Consider the following 19,404-nt stretch of genomic DNA (forward strand, 5'->3'; position numbering starts at 1 on the left):
GCCTCTAATCCCAGTACTTTGGGAGGCCAAGGCAGGCAGAGCACTTGAGCCCAGGAGTTCGAGACCAGCCTGGGTAACATGGCAAAACTCTGTCTCTACAAAAATACAAAAATTAACCAGGCATGATGGTAGGTGCCTGTAATCCTAGCTACTTAGGAGGCTGAGGCAGGAGAATCGCTTAAACTCAGGAGGCCGAGGATGCAGTGAGCTGAGATCACACCATTGCACTCCAGCCTGGATGATAGAGTGAGACTGTCTCAAAAATAGATAAATAATAAATAAATAATAAAAATAAAAATAAAATATCAATAGAGTTAGGGTCATAATGTGAACTATATTAGGACTGTGAAAGATAGGAATAATGTAGAAATAAGCTGCCATTAAATGGCTGTTTTACATAAAAGTTACCTTGGCAATAGTAAGAAGGACAGTTTGAAATGATGAACACCTTAGATGACCTCATCTTAACCAAGCTATGACTCAAAAGCAGCCAGAAGATGATGTATGAGCCAGAGTAGCTAACTGATTTAACACAGAGATGACTAACTCTCACTGGATTTGCACAATTCATTTATTTCTTGCTTATATCACAGAAGAAACAGACTCTCATGGGGATGCTACTTCACGGTAATCTGTGCCTCCAGGATTCTTCCAAATTGTAGCTTCCCCCACTCCAAGGCCTTGAATTCCTCCCCTTCCAGCCAAATGATGGGAAGAGCATGGCTGAGGACATTGGAGGGTGTTTATTGTGTAGTCCAGGAAGAGGAGCAAATCACTTCAGATTCAATAAACTGGATTTAAGTGGTGAGGCCGTGCATCACTAAAAATGCCTGGCAACTGTAGTCCATTTGTGTGACCAGGAACAAACAAACAAAAAAGAGAGAAAATACAGTCAGAGGTATGCACGCACATTAGACATAAGTAAGTAGCACAAAGAAAATGTAGTCAAAAGATTATAAATATTAAAAAGAACAGCATATACAAAATAAGTGGTACAAAGAAAACGTAAAATATACAATATAGACACTATTCCTCTTATTTTAATATTTCTATTATAATATAACCAAAAAAGTCATCATTGTTATAAAAAACATTTTTAACATCATTGGGGCAAAGTATAATAAAATGATCTTACTTTTATTAATGTATTAACTTTTGAATTGATTTTTATATTGTATTATTTCCTATCCTTTCATAGAGTAAATCAATGTGGATCATGACATTTGGATAATAGGATTATTTTAATCACTTATTTTTTCTATGTTCCCTAAGTGAATAATGCTGTTACATTATGTCTTCATTCTAAAATGCAATATGTGTATTCATCTGTGTAATTTTTGTTTATTGAAAAACTTTGTTTCTTACCAATTAGAAGCAAAGAGAACTTAAGTTGAGAAGTCTTTTCTTTTAATTTAAAGCAGAGATGTTATGAAAACAGCAATTTGGTATCTGAAACTATTTAGAAGCATCAATGAAAGCAGAATTTTTAAATATATAATAATATTCTTCCCAGATGATGTAATAGTTTTAAGTCCAGAAAGGATGTTAAAATCACATATGGCCTTACAAATGTGACCAATGGACAGTGCTGTATAATGACCCATGAAAAATTGGTTAAATTTCCTGTGCCCTAAACACAATTCATCATAGTAATAGCAGCAGTAATAGTAATTATAATAAAGCAATTATACTTTAAAAAATTTACTTTGACATAGAAGTCTATTCTCAAACACAGGATGCATTAGGTAGCAGCAATTCTTCTAATCTAGAAAACGCAACACAGAATTACTGTTGATTGCATTCAAGAATACCAGTAATTAAACTTATTCCAGTAAAATAAGTATTGGGACTTTTTTTTTTATTGTACTTTAAGTTTTAGGGTACATATGCACAATGTGCAGGTTTGTTACATATGTATCCATGTGCCATGTTGGTGTGCTGCACCCATTAACTCGTCATTTAGCATTAGGTATATCTCCTAATGCTATCCCTCCCCCCTCCCCCTACCCCACAACAGTCTCCAGAGTGTGATGTTCCCCTTCCTGTGTCCATGTGTTCTCATTGTTCAATTCCCACCTAGGAGTGAGAACATGCGGCGTTTGGTTTTTTGACCTTGCGACAGTTTACTGAGAATGATGATTTCCAGTTTCATCCATGTCCCTACAAAGGACATGAACTCATCATTTTTATGGCTGCATAGTATTCCGTGGTGTATATGTGCCACATTTTCTTAATCCAGTCTATCGTTGTTGGACGTTTGGGTTGGTTCCAAGTCTTTGCTATTGTGAATAGTGCCGCAATAAACATACGTGTGCATGTGTCTTTATAGCAGCATGATTTATAGTCCTTTGGGTATATACCCAGTAATGGGATGGCTAGGTCAAATGGTATTTGTAGTTCTAGATCCCTGAGGAATCGCCACACTGACTTCCACAATGGTTGAACTAGTTTACAGTCCCACCAACAGTGTAAAAAGTGTTCCTGTTTCTCCACATCCTCTCCAGCACCTGTTGTTTCCTGACTTTTTAATGATCACCACTCTAACTGGTGTGAGATGGTATCTCATTGTGGTCTTGATTTGCATTTCTCTGATGGCCAGTGATGATGAGCATTTTTGCATGTGTTTTTTGGCTGCATAAATGGGCTACAGTAACCAAAACAGCATGGTACTGGTACCAAAACAGAGATATAGATCAGTGGAACAGAACAGAGCCCTCAGAAATGATGCCACATATCTACAACTATCTGATCTTTGACAAACCTGACAAAAACAAGCAATGGGGAAAGGATTCCCTATTTAATAAATGGTGCTGGGAAAACTGGCTAGCCGTATGTAGAAAGCTGAAACTGGATCCCTTCCTTACACCTCATACAAAAATTAATTCAAGATGGATTAAAGACTTACATGTTAGACCTAAAACCATAAAAACCCTAGAAGAAAACATAGGCATTACCATTCAGGACATAGGCATGGGCAAGGACTTCATGTCTAAAACACCAAAAGCAATGGCAACACAAGCCAAAATTGACAAATGGGATCTAATTAAACTAAAGAGCTTCTGCACAGCAAAAGAAACTACCATCAGAGTGAACAGGCAACCTACAGAATGGGAGAAAATTTTTGCAACCTACTCGTCTGACAAAGGGCTAATATCCAGAATCTACAGTGAACTCAAACAAATTTGCAAGAAAAAAACAAACAACCCCATCAAAAAGTGGGCGAAGGACATGAACAGACACTATTGGGACTTTTAAATCTTCTGTCATTGTCTCGTATTCATACATGCTATCTTTCTCTCTCTCTCTCTCTCCATTACAATATACAAGTACACTTATGTAATGGTTAAAATATGATTTGATTTTTTTTTTTTTTTTTTTTGAGATGGAGTCTTGTCGTCCAGGCTGGAGTGCAGTGGCAGGATCTCAGCTCACTGCAAGCTCTGCCTCCCGGGTTCACACCATTCTCCTGCCTCAACCTCCTGTAGCTGGGACTACAGGTGCCCGCCACCACGCCCGGCTAATTTTTTTGTATTTTTAGTAGAGATGGGGTTTCACCATGTTAGCCAGGATGGTCTCTATCTCCTGACCTCGTGATCCGCCCACCTCGGCCTCCCAAAGTGCTGGGATTACAGGCATGAGCCACCAAGCCCGGCCTCATTTGATCTTATCATTAGTAAGTTCTAATATGGATGGATGTTTTAATGATGTTAATCTAAAGCAGTGATTTTTAAAAGCATGCATTTTCCTTATATACTACCATAAGAATTTAGAATAAAATAAGTGTTCTCAAAAAGTTTCCAGGTTGATGATTAAATTGTAACAGTTTAAAGTAGCTAAGACATTGAAATTTTGCTTCTTTTAAATACTCGTATTTAAAAGTGGACATATTATGTCAGTCCTTTAATTACATCCAATGGGATCTAACTATCAATGACACTCAACACACAGCACCACAGATTTAAAATAAATACACGAGTTGCACATGTTTGTTTTTGTCTTTAGATCAAAATTAAATCCCAATTCCTCCACAGGATTTTATTTGACTGTATATAATACACTTAAATATTTTGTTTAAACTCTTTCATTGTTTCTGTATGATATAAAATATGTGTTTAAATTTAAAATCATTTTTTAAAATTTCCTAGGAGCATAAGATAGTAAAAAGTAAAGTTTTTAAAAAGTTATTCTAGCTTGACATGTCTTTCCTATTACATATAAAAGTAACATACAGTTGATCAAAGATCTTCTATCATGTATCCATAGATGAATTTTATTTATCATGAGAACAGTGCAGAGTTCAACATCCATTCTATTTCTTTATTAAAAAATAGGTCTGAGCATGAAGAATCTATATTCATATAAATAAATAGATAGAACAAAGTATTTGTTATAAGCATGTAACCGAATCCTTAAACCCTGAGTTTTGTACCAAAAATCATTGCTGATTTCCCATTAAAATATGTTTAATGAGCTGTCTCTGATAAAATTATTAAATCACTAAATTTGGTTCTCCTTCAATTTTGTTGAAAAGTGTGATTTAAAAAAAACACCTGAAAAAGCATTTGTTTTCTAGTCATCAGAATTATTCATTTTCCCAATTCTGACATCAATATCTAGTTTATCCTGTGTGCATCTGTGTATGATTGTGTGTGTGTGTGTAAAACACTGGAAATATTTACAGCTTGGCACAATACAAAGTAATTAGCCATTGAATAGATGAGAAGTATTCCTTTTTGGTATAAACTGGGAATAATCTTAATTGAAAGAGAAAGTAGGAAAGGAGTTGCTTGATTCAGAAGCCTTATCAGTATTATAATATATACAGAAGTGAGGATTGGAAAATTAATTTCCTTAAAACCATCTGTGCTTTTATCTTATAACTCCAGGGTATGTATACTCCAGTTACAAGACAACTGGTCTAAGGAGGCTATTTGTAAATTCTTTGGAGTGTTTGAATATACAGACATAGGTTCCCTGCTTCATCCCTTTTTGAGTGGTCAGCATGTCACAGATGGCATGCAATGTGTCCTGTGTAAAGTGTAGAAGCTCCACATCCTGGAGAAACTGACAGTGTCACACTTAATCTTTTATTTTCCTAAGCATTTGGTGACTTCTTGAAGTTTGCACGTGCATAGTTGAGTGGAATTACACACTATGATTTATAGTTTTAATTAACCAAACTCACAAACTATAAGAGTTGCTTACAAATATTTCTGCCAAATAAACATGTATTAAAGATAATATAAGATTTAATAATTCACATAAAATCAACCATCAAAAAATTGCAGCACTGATATTTATAAACCAAATTCATTATTGTTATAGGCCACACTGTAAGACAAAAGCGATGACAGTCTAAATTAAAGGACAAGAGGTCAGCAAGATTTTTTCTAAGTCATCAAAATGATCATTTGAAGTATAATTGCACATATTAATTAATTAAAATAATTTTCAATAATCATTAACTCATCTGGATTTTGTGATGGTTTACAATGTATATAATCCATAAGTAAAGAAGCAGAATTACATACTTCATAAATAAATAAAAATGTGTTGAAATATTTGTCCAAAATATTTCAATGATAGAGTGTGTTATCAAAAAAACTGTGGGGCAATTAGTCTATAGAAAAAGGTTGTGTTAACTTTTCCATATGATGGAAAGAACAGTAGGTCACTAATTGCCTGTCCAGAAATTTATCACATTGTATCCTCTCTATATAAGACACTAAATGAGAAAAGAGAAGAATCAGTGAGGTTTGGGAACAGTGCACTCTCAATGATGCTTATAACAATATAATCATGCTGCCCTACATGTATCAATAGTACAGGTGATATTATAATTTTCATAATAATTTGTTTATAGTTAAGGAAATGACTTGTAAAGCAACATAACATAAAGGTTGGGAAAAAGTATGTAATTAGACACAATTTTCTTTTAGAATGAGTGGTTTCCCAGCAACATTCTTAGTCAATGTAAATTCCAACAGAATTTCCAAAGTATTTGAGTTGTGAACTGAACACATTTTTGTTTCAAGCAGGCATTCTTACCACAGAGAAGCAGAGGATTGCAGAAACAAATCTTTCCAAGTTTCACAAGCTGGCCACAGATATCTTCATCAATTCATTCACAAATACAGATTTTGCATTAAAGATTTTATGTGTGTGTCCTATACAGCTTGGTAGGCATTCTGTTTAGCAATAATATTGCCGTTAATTTATATGCTTTAGGTCAATGAACATTGAACAATGAATATTTTCCTTCCACTGCAAACCAAATTATAGACACTTAATTCCTAAAAGATCCATGACTTGAAATCCTATTGTGTTTCAATGTAATCAGTGGGCACCTAAAATGTCTTTCAATAGAGTTCCTTATTTCAGATCTGAGAACTGCACACAGACAGAAAGGATACAAAGAAAGTGCAATACAACTCAAAGCAAAATTCACACAACTTAGAACACCTAAACACCTGAAAAGAACTGGAATAAATAGATAGATTTGTCTTCACTAATTAGTAGTTTCCAAGACAGGGAAGATGTAAGCATGCCGGACTATAAGGTGGAAGCTGAAACTAACTAGAAAACAATAAAACAATTTAGTTCTATAAAAAGCTATAGGAAAGAATTGTAAAAATCATGAAAATGGCTCTTCATCAGGCATTGAGCTTTCTCAGCCACACTTGCAAACACAATTATAGCAATTTTGGCAGTAGCTGTGTGCAACTTTGAATACCAATTATACATATGTAAAATAGGTGTACAGTTTTATTAGAAATTTAATGTATGTCTCTCCAAAATATGTTAACTAAAAGCTGCTTTTTACTTAAGTAAAATAGTGAAACTGATTTAAATGACTTATAACTAAAACAAGGTTTGTTTTTTCTTTTTTAATTTAGACTTCTAAATGAAATTGACACCTAGGATACCATCAAAACTTTTTCATTAAGCTAGAAGAATAAAACTATTCCACTCAAGAGAAAAAAACTCAACATAAACCTAGATCCAAATTTAATCCTTGATATTATAGCGACTTCCATGATTTCCTTAAGGTAATGCCAAAAATATGAAGCAGTTTGTCTCAAATTATGTCTTCTTTCCCAATTTTGCTACTGTTCTAAAATAGAACATGTAAAAGAATGTTTATTAAGAATGTGGAAAAGAGCAGAAAATGGGGGAAATGCATTAATGTATGTATTTATATAAATACATAATTTTGATATATTTTTGTGTTGCTAGGCTAAAAATATGTATGTCTTCTAAATGCAAAAATACTTTAAAAATCACCATTTTATTTTCAATGTTTTGCAAGTTAATATACCATTATCTTAGACCTTGAAAATATTCCTAAGACATTCAAGGATGTATGAGTTAGTCGTAATTCTAATATATGGTGCTTATAACAAAATTACAAAGTGTGATAATTTAGGAAAAGTTACCTGCTTATGAATTGTGAGACAGATAATATTAAATCATTTAGGTCAATTCATAATACGATTTGAATACATAAAACATTTCAGATTATTCTAGAAATGACACTGTCAACAAATATGACTAGCACACATTTTCTGCCACTAAAGACTTCATGAAGTAAAGGAAGATCATTGGAACCACCAAGTCCAACTGTTCCCTTGGAAGTAATAAAAATACACAAGAGTAGAGAGTCATTCATTCATTTTTTATTAAGATATATTGACAAATAAAAATTGTACATATTCATAGTGTTCAATATGATGTTTTGATATGTATGCATTGTGCAATGGTTAAATAAAGCTAATTAACATAATCCTCAGCAAATATTTTTCATATTTTTGTGGGGAGAACATTTAAGACCTACTCTCTTAGCAATTTCCAAGTACATAATCATTATTATTAACTATAATCACGGTGCCAAACTTATTTATCCTGTGTAACTGAAACCTTGTACCCTTTGACGAACATCTCCCCTGCCCCTGACAATTCAGTCTTTAAGATTGTGGGCTATTGGTAAATACTTAAATAAGAAGTTATATTTGAGCATATCATTGAAAAATGAAAAGAAACTCCATAGAGAAGTCAAAGGATATTTCATTTTATCTCATTGTTGACACGGTCATGTATTTTTCTCTCCATCCCTTCAAATATTATCTAAATCATTAAAAAATTTTCTATCCATCAGGTTTTGTTTGAAAGGTCATTTTCTGGGTGAGATCATGCATGAACCAACAATACTAAATAGCTTCTCCCTGTTACTCAGCTTGAGTATCTTAACCTTTTTTTTTTTTTTTTTTAAAGTTCTGGGATACATGTGCAGAGCGTGCAGGTTTGTTACATAGGTATACATGTGCCATGGTGGTTTGCTGCACCTGTCAACCCGTCATCTAGTTTTTAAGCCCTGCATGCATTAGGTCTTTTTCCTCATGCTCTCTCTCCCCTTGTCCCCAACCCCGCGACAGGCCCCGGTGTGTGATGTTCCCCTCCTTGTGTCCATGTGTTCTCATTGTTCAACTCCCACATATGAGTGAGAACATGCGGTGTTTGGTTTTCTGTTCTTGTGTTAATTTGCTGAGAATGATGGCTTCCAGCTTCATCCATGTCGCTGCAAAGGACATGAGTATCTTAACTTTTAATCAAGGAATTTAATCGTTTATATTTATTTCCATAACATTGTATTTGGTCCAATGTATAGTTTGATTTTATGTTTTTTTAATTCCTTTTTGTTACATCTTTTGTTTTGCTGACTTATTTTCTTCTGTAATTTTTAAAATAGGGTCCTGATTTCAATTCAAGTACTTAAATATTTTGACATGTTCATTTAAAAAAGATGAGTTACATTAATATTAAAATTAAACTATTTTTACACTCTTTTACTCATTTTCCTTATATTACTTTCCCAGCATTTTTCTTAGTTCATATTTAATATATCTTCAGGTTATAAATTTCATAAAGAAATAAATTTGTCTTTCCAGATTGTTTAGACTTAAACATTCTATTTTGGAGTTATAATTACAACAGTTATTTATATCCACTAACATCCTATCCCTCCCCACATAAGTTAGAGCTTTTGTACATTTATATTAGTTTTTACCTGTTGAATAGCCTTCCTTAGTTGATATTTCATTCATCTCTTTGTGGTCCAGAAATTGTTAAAGGAAAATATATTAAGGTTTTGTTCTTTTGAAGTTATACATGGCTCTGGATGTTTTCCACACATATGAACAATATGTTTGCTAAGAATAATATTTTTGAATTACAATTATTTTTCTACAAAATCTCTATTGACTTTGCTTCACTGTCCTCCTGCATTAATTGTTGCATAGGAAAAACATGAAACCCCATATACTCCTTAGAGAAAAGACACTATCAAAATTTAACAATAAAGTAAATGAAAACTTTACTGAGAAACATTTGTCAAAGCTGAACTACTTCCTGCTTTGGGAGGGGAAGGGCAACAATATTTATCTCTTGCCAAACTTGAAATATTTCCATTGAAAGGTTTATAAGCATTTTAGGAAACAACTTGGCAATATTTAGTTAAGATTAAAATGTCCCTATTTACAATCCTTCAATTCAACAGTAAAAAAATGGATCATTAAATTGTGCATCAATCCATATGATCAGAATAGTGTAAAACTACACAAATAACCAAAAGATATACACATTTATTCACATGTATAGAAGCTGGAAATATAATGCTGAGATATAAAATCCAAATTGAAGAATGTTACATATAATATGTTAAGCATTTGCAAAATATTAAAAAAACACAAAAACCATATTATTTTTGCTTTAGTTTTATTTTTATCAATGTTATACATGCATGTAAGAATCACATAATTCTATATGGTTTCTGAGACAGTGATTCATTGTTCCTAACTTTGAATGAAATATCCAAAATCAACAATTTCAAACATTTTAGCTGATTATCTGTGCATATAACACTATCTCTAAATACTATGTACATATGTTAGCATCTCTATTTCTTAAAATTTTATGTATTATCTGTTGAATTTGCAATAATAAAAATAAGAACTTGATTTTCTTTCATTTCCCTCTGCAACCATTCATTCCCATCTTTCCATCACTCCTACTTATCAAAAGTTTTATTGCATCTACATTAACTATTCACATTATTACCATGTGAATGCTATTGATAGGTGAGTCAAGATCTATCTTATGATTGCTTGTCATTTCCTTAAAATATCGTTTTTCCTGAATAATTGTCTGGTTCTTTCCACTTATCACTGAAATAACCCCAAATTATCTGCCAATGATCTTAGATGTTTCTCCTCGCATTAATATGTATCAGGCATTCCATCAATTTTATCTTTTTATAGAAATATCTCCAATAGCCTCTGATCTGTTCAATATGGACTGGTTGGCTGGATTCCATGCCTGAGGTACATATCTCATCTTGGGATCATCCTTGACCATATTCTGAAAATTCTGTTCTCTTTTATCTCAGTGCTGCATATACATTTTCTGAATCCAATGTGTTGTTACTCCTTGATTTACACTCATGTTTTGATACAGCATATCAACCAGTACCTTCCTAAAAAAGGTTGAATGAGCAATACTAAGAAGAAAAATGAATTCAAGCTTCATATGTGTTGATAATTCAGCTGGATGAAAGAGTCAAGGTCTAAACTATTTTTTTTTTCTGCATTTTGAAGACATGGCTCCATTGTGGTCTATTTTCCAGTCTTGCTGTAAAGTGATACTGATTCTCTTTCCACATTTCTTGCTTTATTTTGTTATGTTTGTCTCTCTTTCTAGAAACTAATAGCGTCTTCTCTTTTTCATTATTGTTCTGAAATGTCATGTCCATGTGCCTTTGCGTAAGGTTATTTTTACTGATTTTCCTGATCACTTGGTATGGGGTATTGGCTTTCTTTATGCAAGCTTGAGCCCTTCATTTTTAGATGTTTTATTTCAATTATTCGACAATTTTATTACTTGCATTTCTGGAATTATTTTAGAATAATAATACATAATACTTTGGCCATTTTACAAGTCCTCTGAATTTCTTACATTCCTTTGTTGTTTCTCAGGTTTTTGCCTCATTGTTTTATTTTCTAAAAGTAGAGTTAAGTGTTTTTTCACTTCAATCATATACATTTAATTTTCAAAAGCCCTTTTCTTGTACTCTTCCATTTTTTATGGTCATCTCATGACTTCAAAGCTGAGTAGGCATTTTCTCTTTTCACGTTCTCTTGCCCTTTGTAATGTTGAATGTGTTTGTTTTAAAAATATTCTTGGCAATTCTGTGGTTCAGTGAACAAAGGCCATGCGTGGTAGAGACACACTTTCTGAGATGTCCACCATAATCTCACCTTCTGATATTCTGATATTCTGGCTGACCCAAGGCCTTGCTTCTAATGAATTGAAGTTGGGCCTTGAGATGACTACAGTTCCATCCAACAACTTAATTTCAGCCTGTGAGAAACCATGAGCCACAGAACTCATCTATGCTGAGCCCAGTTTCTAGATCTACAGAAACTGTGAATAATAAATGTTGTTTTTAGCAAATAAGTGTTGGGATAATTTGGTTTACAGCAACAGGCAATTAATATAGCATACGATATTTACGAAGCTATTCTTATCTTCATTCTGCCTGATATAAACTAGAACAGAGCTTTCTGTATTACTTTTCTTAGTGAATAAAACTGCAGTTTTGAATGGGGTAAGGCAGTAGGCAATCTAGTTAGTTAAGTGACCGGATTAGTGACCAGAATCTGGAAACAGGATACTTTTGAAACACACTTTCAACGAAACTGTTTTCATCCCATCATTCCACTACCAGGGTTACCTAATACCACACATTTCAGAGGTTTCTTGTGGAAAAAGTCGGGTTGCTATTTAGTTTTCCTACCTGTTGATTTAGGATTTAGCTTTCTTGGTCTATTAGATTATTTACCACTCATTCATTTGCTGTTCAGCTTCCAAAATATTTTCCTGTCTTCTCTTTTCCTGTTCTTTTGCCCTTTGTAATGTTGAATGTGTTTGTTTTAAAAATATTCTTGTTAATAACTTTAGTACATTTTCAGGGGCCATCTAAAATGGATTCAATCTACTATATATAAAGCAAAAATTAATCAGTAAATTTTAATGATTTTAAACAAATATAAATTTAGTATTTATTCATGTGGGATTAAGGATACATTGATGTTTTCATATTAATCTTTGGAAATGTTTTGTTTTTAATATTTTATTGTCAAATTTGGGTTTCAAAAACATGATTAAAATATTTTATCTAGGTAATAAGGTTCTTGGGTTTTCATAGTATAATAATATTACTGCATGATAATAAACTAAAAGCCATGAAAACATCCAAAAGGGGAAGATATAAGAGGACTTCAAGTAAAACTCATAATATGAAATAATTAAGATGGTTGATTTTTACTTTGCAAGTGCTTTTCCTTTTTTTCCATAAAATAAACACTTTGCACACAAATAAATATATTTCCCCACAGTATGCTTGTACAAACCAAGTCACAATCCTATGCCCACATCTGTGATGATCTTTAAAAAGCGATCTGTTTCCATTTTCTTTAGACCAGCTACCTGACATTTCAAAAGATAAGAAGTACTGCTCGGCTTGAATGAACTCAAAAGTATCTCTGCAAATGTATTTGAACACATATTTTGAAATGTCAGTTTGGGACCAAGTGAGATGAGTTACTCATTCAAATACTGGAATATAAGTGTTAGGAGTGTGGAACAATTTTTAAAGAGATAGAATAAGATTGAAGAATATATTTTGAATAAATCAATTAAGTAAAAGTTGTGTGGCTACTACTTCATTAAGATAATTATTTCTCTACTCTTAGGATGCTTCACGTTTAAATATAGAAATATGTTACACCATTTATATACAAGGATATTCATTTGATATTTGAATTTTCCTTTTATTTATTTAATATTCCATCGGCTATTTCATTTCACTGTTTTTTTTTGTATATGTTGAATATTTTTGTGTGTTCTAATATTTTCTTTTCAAGGAGATTTATTATATTATTGGATCCAATTCATCTTGTTCTTGTTGGATAAGTTGAGGGTGCAATGGGCATGGCTATAACCACATATCATCAAAAATTGATGATGAAAATGACTTACCATACAGCCTAACAGTTGCACTCTTGGGCATTTATGTCACAGATATGAAGTCTTATTTTCACAAAGAAACTTGTACACAAATGTTCATAGCAGTTTTATTTGTAACAGCCCAAAGCTGGAAACTACCAAATGTCCTTAAATGAGTGAATGGTTAAATATGCTGTGGTACATTCATTCTATGGAATACGAATTAGCAATAAAAAAGAATGAGCTATTATTGACTTACAGATAACTTGGATGAACCTCACACAAACTATACTGAATGAAAAAGCAAATTTCAAAAGGATACAAACTACATCATTCCATTTATGTAACATTTGTGAAACAGCATAACAATAGAAATGAAAATTGGTTAGTGATCTCTAGGTGTTAGGGATAGTGGGCAGTGGATGTGTGGGTATAAAGAGATAACATGAGGGAATATTGTAGTAATGGTACAGTTGGGTATCTTGAGTTTCCTGATGGTTACACAAGGGTACCCATGAAATAAAATTACATAGATTCAGGTACACACACACACATTCACACTCACACATGAGCACTTTATAATATGTGAAATCTGAATATGCTCTGTAAAATGTGCCGATGTCAATTTATTGGTTTTGATTTTTAATTATAAATGTGTATTATGATAACATTGAGGGAGATTTGAGAAAGTGTACATGGGACTTCTTTATACACTTCTTTGCAACATCCAGCTAATCTATAATTATCTCAAAACAAAATGTTTACAAAAAAGTCACTTGATGTACAATAATTCTGATAGGCAAAACATTAAGAGAAAATGCAATATTGCAAACGTTTACTTTCTGTAATCTCATTGTTTTAAGGTTACTAATGTTTACTTCTTCTCACCTTCCATTGGGGGCCAATGAAAGCTATGGTCCTTAGACTTGTTCACTGTGGATGTCTGCAGGAAGGCTTCATGTACATACCTATGAACAAGGATTCAAAAGTGGTTTTTTTTTCCTTTAAATATTGAAGGGAGTATTTCCATTCTGCTCTTTGCTCTTTTTGATTATTTTTCATAAACATAAAATGAAATTTGATGTTACAATGCAAATAATACTAGGAATATGTTTTGTAAAGATAAAAAAGGAAGATTTTTTTTCCTAGGCTTTTGTTTTGTGGAAAATTTAGTTAATTTTTAAATATGTTTTTATAAAATAACACATACACCATCATTTTGATAATTTATTAATTGTCATCTAATAACCAAGTTCAGAATTAACAATAAGAACTATTGATGAATTTCAAACCACGGCTTTGGTTTGTGATTTATGATTCATGTTTAAGCCCTTTATTAAGTCATGTACTTCCCCCTCAGTGGTCATCAGCACTGATGATTAAATACATTTTTAATTATCAAACATAAAGAACTGATAATATCTTTGATGGAATCAACCAGTTTTACTACAAACCATCACTTGCATTTTTATATTTGCCTCACATCCTTTTATCACTTTATGAAAATTATGTATCTCTTCTATCCACATAGCTTTCTGTGTTTTTATATAATTTTATAAATTTAACAAGTAGGAAAGGAAGGAAAAAGTATTATTTCAGGGATCAGTTTCATTTTGGGTCAGTATGAATTAAGAAAGTTTCTTATGGATTTTTTTGAATTATGATTGTTGAGGATCTGTGGGCAGAGCCTCCATGAGAGAGATTGGGCAATATACTAGTCTATCTTCATGCTGCTGATAAAGACATATCCAATACTGAGAAGAAAAAGAGGTTTAATGGACTTACAGTTCCACATGGCTGGGGAGGCCTCACAATCATGGCAGAAGGCAAGGAGGAGCAAGTCACGTCTTACGTGAATGGCAGCAGGCAAAGAGAAGAGTGAGCTTGGGTAGGCGAACTCTTCTTTATAAAATCATCAGACCTCATGGCACTTAATCAGGCAGAGAAGGGTTTGACCAAAGACAATGCTTTGGGAAATATTCTTCTCGGTTGAGAAGATAAGAGTTTAGGTGCTTGAGGAAGAGGAAGATAGAAAATGGTTTTCAAAGACGAAAAAAGCCAGGAAAATGGACATTAGAAAACCATTTGATGAAAAAAAAATTCTCTGTGATATTTTCTTAGTCTGTTCTCATGCTGCTCATACATACCTGAGACTGGGTAATTCATAGAGGAAAGAGGTTTAATTTTCTCACAGTTCCACATGACTGGGGAAGCTTCACAATATTGGTGGAAGTTGAATGAGAAGCAAAGTCAGTTCTTACATGATGACAGGAAGGCAAGAGAGCTTTTGCAAGGAAACTCCCATTTATAAAACCATCAGATCTCATGAAACTTATTCACTACCACAGGAACAGTATAAGGGAAACCGCCCCCATGATTCAATTATCTCCACCTGGCCCCATAATTGACAGGTGGAGATTAATACAACTGAAGGTGAGATTTGGGTGGGGACACAGACAAATCTTATCATTCCACCCCTGGCTCCTCCCAAATCTCATGTCCTCACATTTCAAAACCAATCATGTTTTCCCAACAGTCCCCAAAAGTGTTAACTAATTTCAACATTAAGTCGAAAGTGCACGTTCCAAAGGCTCATCTGAGACAAGGAAAGTCGCTTTCACCTATCAGCCTGTAAAGTGAAAAGCAAGTTAGTTGTTTCCTAGATACAATGGGGGTACAGGCATTGGGTAAATATAACTCTTCCAAATGGGAGAAATTGGATAGAACAAAGGGGCATCAGGGCCCATGTAAGTTCAAAATCCAGTGGGGCAGTCAAATCATAAAAGCTACAAAATGATCTCCTTTGACTTCATGTCTCATATCCAGATCACACCGATGCAAGAGGTGAGTTCCCAGGATCTTGGGTTACTCTACCCCTGTGGCTATGCAGGGTACAGCCCCCCTCCTGGATGCTTTAACAGGTTGGCATTGAGTGTCTGCAGCTTTTCCAGGAACACAGTGCAAGCTGTCAATGTATCTACCATTCTGGGATCTGGAGGATGGAGGCCCCCTTCTCACAGTTCCACTAGGCAGTGCCCCAGTGGGGTTTTGTATGGGGGTTCATACCCACATTTCCCTTCTGCACTCTCCTAGCAGAGGTTCTCCATGAGGGCTTCCCCCGTGCAGCACACCTCTTCCTAGACATCCAGATGTTTCCATACATCCTATGAAATCTTGTCAGAGGTTCCCAAACCTCAACTCTTGACCTCTCTGCACCTGCAGGCCCAACACCACATGTAAGCTGCCAAGGCTTGGGGCTTGCATCATCTGAGGCAGGGACCTGAGCTCTAGGTTGGCCTCTTTTAGCCATGGCTGGGATGCAGGGACGAACTCCAGAGACTGCAGAAAACAGCAAGCCCTTGGATCTGGCACACAAAATTATTTTTTCCTCCTTGGCTTCCCAGCTTGTGATATGAGGGGCTTCCATGAAGACCTCTAACATGCCCTGTTAGAGGCAAATGTCTTGGTGATTAACATTTGACTCCTTGTTACTTATGTAAATGTCTGTAGCTGGCTTGAATTTCTCCTCAGAAAATGGGTTTTTCTTTTCTATCACATCATCAGGCTGCAAATATTCTGAACTTTTATGTTCTGCTTCCCTTTTAAACATAAGTTCCAATTCCAAATCATATATTTGTGAATACATAAAACTGAACGTTTTAACAGTGCCCAAAGCACCTCTGGACTGCTTTGCTGCTTAGAAATTTCTTCCACCAGATGCTCTAAATCATCTCTCAAGTTCAAAGTTCCACAAATCTCTAGGGCAGGGGCAAAATGCTGCCAGTCTCTTTGCTTAAACTTAGCAAGAGTCATGTTTGCTCCAGTTCCCAATAAGTTCCCCTTCTCTATCTGAGACCACCTCATCCTGGACTTTATTGTCAATATCACTATCAGCATTTTTGTCAAAGCCATTCTCTTGGAAGTTATAAACATTCCATCTTCCTGTCTTCTTCTGAGCCCTCCAAACTGTTCCAACCTCTCTGCCTGTTACCCAGTTCCAGAGGTGCTTCAACATTTTTGGGTATCTTTACAGAAGCACCACACTCCTGGTACCAATTTACTATATTAGTCAGTTTTTACCCTGCTAATAAAAACATAAAGGAATTAATAAAGGAAGGAGGTTTAATTGCCTTACACTTCCACATGGTTTGGGAGGCCTCACAATCATGGCTGAAGACAAATGAGGAGCAAAGTCAAATCTTACATGGTAGCAAGCAAGAGAGCTTGTGCAGGTGAACTCCCATTTATAGATCTATCAGATCTCATGAGACTTATTCACTACAATGAGAACAGTATGGGGAAACCACCTCCATGATTCAATTATCTCCACCTGGCCCTATCCTTGAGACATGGAGATTACTACAGTTCAAGGTGAGATTTGGGTGGGGACACAGCCAAACCACACCAGTCTCACACCATAAAACTTTAGGAAGTGAAATTTCAATTTTTACTAATTCTGTGATATAGTCTTCTGCTCTTTTCACATATTTCAAGAAAATTAACTATTCATAACCTACACATATGATAGCAAAGAAGAGGAATGTTACCAATTTTGAGGTAAACCAGTGTAGAAAGAAAATAGAATTAGAACTACAGTCAATAAAGTAAGTGTGCTGGAAAATTTAGTGGGAAAAATGCATTGAAACATGAGGTACACAACAGAAATCATGCATCCTAGGAATTTTGGAAGACTTGTAAATGTTGTGGATACATTTTCTGTGGACAGAAAATGATTAAGTCAAACAAGTATTGTACCTAACTCTTTTTATAATAGGGGCAAGAGGCTAATTAAAGTAATTTTTACTTTACTATTTTTTAGTAATATAAAGTTACTAATTATTACCATCTTTGTACTCTTTTCTGTCTCTCCTTCTCTTCCACCTTCTTTTTATTTTTTCTTCCCTGTTCTCTCTCTCTCTCTCTCTCGTGTGTGTGTGTGTTTGTGTGTGTACTGATGACTGCATATACATTTTCATCTAAGATTTGTTTTTGTTTTTGTTTTTCAAGACAGAGTCTTGCTCTGTCACCCAGGCTGGAATGCAGTGGCAAAATCTTAGTTCACTGTGACCTCCGCCTCCTGGGTTCAAGCGATTCTCCTAACTCAGCCTCCTGAGGAGCCAGGATTACAGGTGCCTACAATCACACCCAGCTAGTTTTTGTATTTTTGGTAGAGATGAGGTTTTACCAAGTTGGCCAGGCTAGTCTTGAACTCCTAACCTCAGGTGATCCACCTGCCTCAGCCTCCCAAAGTGCTGTGATTATATGCATGGGCCACTGCGCCTAGCTTAGGATTTTTTTTAACTCATGTTTTTCTATTGTTATATGTTATAAATGCTAACTATTGAAAATGCAAAAATTAAAAGTATAAAAATAAATTCAATTCATCCCACCAGTCATATACAAATGTCAATAATGGAATATAGCTCTTCAAACTTAAAAAAGTTTGCTTTTTATTAGCCAGGCTTTATACATATATATATATATATATATATATATATACACACACACACACACACACACACATATGTATATATATATATGTATATATATACACACATGCACATATATATATTTATATACATATATTTATTTATATATTTATATATATAAAGATACATATAAAGATATATTTATATATTTATATATGAAGATACATATAAAGATATACATATAAAGATATAAATATTTATATATAGATACATATAAAGATATAAATATATATAAAAATATAAATATATATAAAGATATATCTTTATATATTTATAAATATATAAATATAAATATATATATCTATATATTTATAAAGATAGCTTTAAATATCAAAGTATGGAAGTATAATACATATATATATATATATATATATATATTCTCATATTTAAATAGTCCTCCTGGGCTTTGTGGCTCATGCCTGTAATCACAGCATTTTGGGAGGCTGAGGTGGGAGGATGGCTTGGGGCCAGGAGTTCAAGACCTGCCTGGACAAAGTGAGATACTCATCTCTATAAAAAATTTTAAAAAATTAGCCAGGTATAGTACTGCAAGCCTGTAGTGCCAGCCCAGGAGTTCAAGGTTACAGTGAGCTCTGGTTGCACTACTGCACTCCAGCCTGGTGACAGAGTGTCTGTCTGAATAAATAAATAAATAAATAAAATTTTAAAAAATGACCCCATAATATTCTATTATATTAATATACTATATTAACCATTTCATATTAAAGATTAGAACACTTCTGGTTTTTATCAGTTAAAAATGCCACTATGTTTAATCTTTTGGCCCATTTTAATTTACTCACAATATAAAAAATGTAATTGCTAGATCTGAAACTATGCATACCTTAAAAGCACT

The 19,404-nt window shown here is 33.9% G+C and overlaps 1 long non-coding RNA gene across 1 annotated transcript; it reads right to left on the reverse strand.

Annotated features, from left to right (window-relative positions):
* Positions 1-553: 553 nt before the first annotated feature.
* LOC134731641 (uncharacterized) lies at positions 554-14,952 on the reverse strand. Its single transcript, XR_010114088.1, has 3 exons — positions 14,845-14,952; positions 13,948-14,027; positions 554-837 (listed from the first exon to the last, which is right to left on the reverse strand). It is a non-coding gene; the product is annotated as an uncharacterized lncRNA (long non-coding RNA).
* Between the last annotated feature and the right edge of the window lie 4,452 nt (positions 14,953-19,404).

The sequence above is a fragment of the Symphalangus syndactylus genome, chromosome 10, assembly GCF_028878055.3.
Source record: "Symphalangus syndactylus isolate Jambi chromosome 10, NHGRI_mSymSyn1-v2.1_pri, whole genome shotgun sequence".
In the NCBI taxonomy this organism is placed as follows: domain Eukaryota; kingdom Metazoa; phylum Chordata; class Mammalia; order Primates; family Hylobatidae; genus Symphalangus; species Symphalangus syndactylus.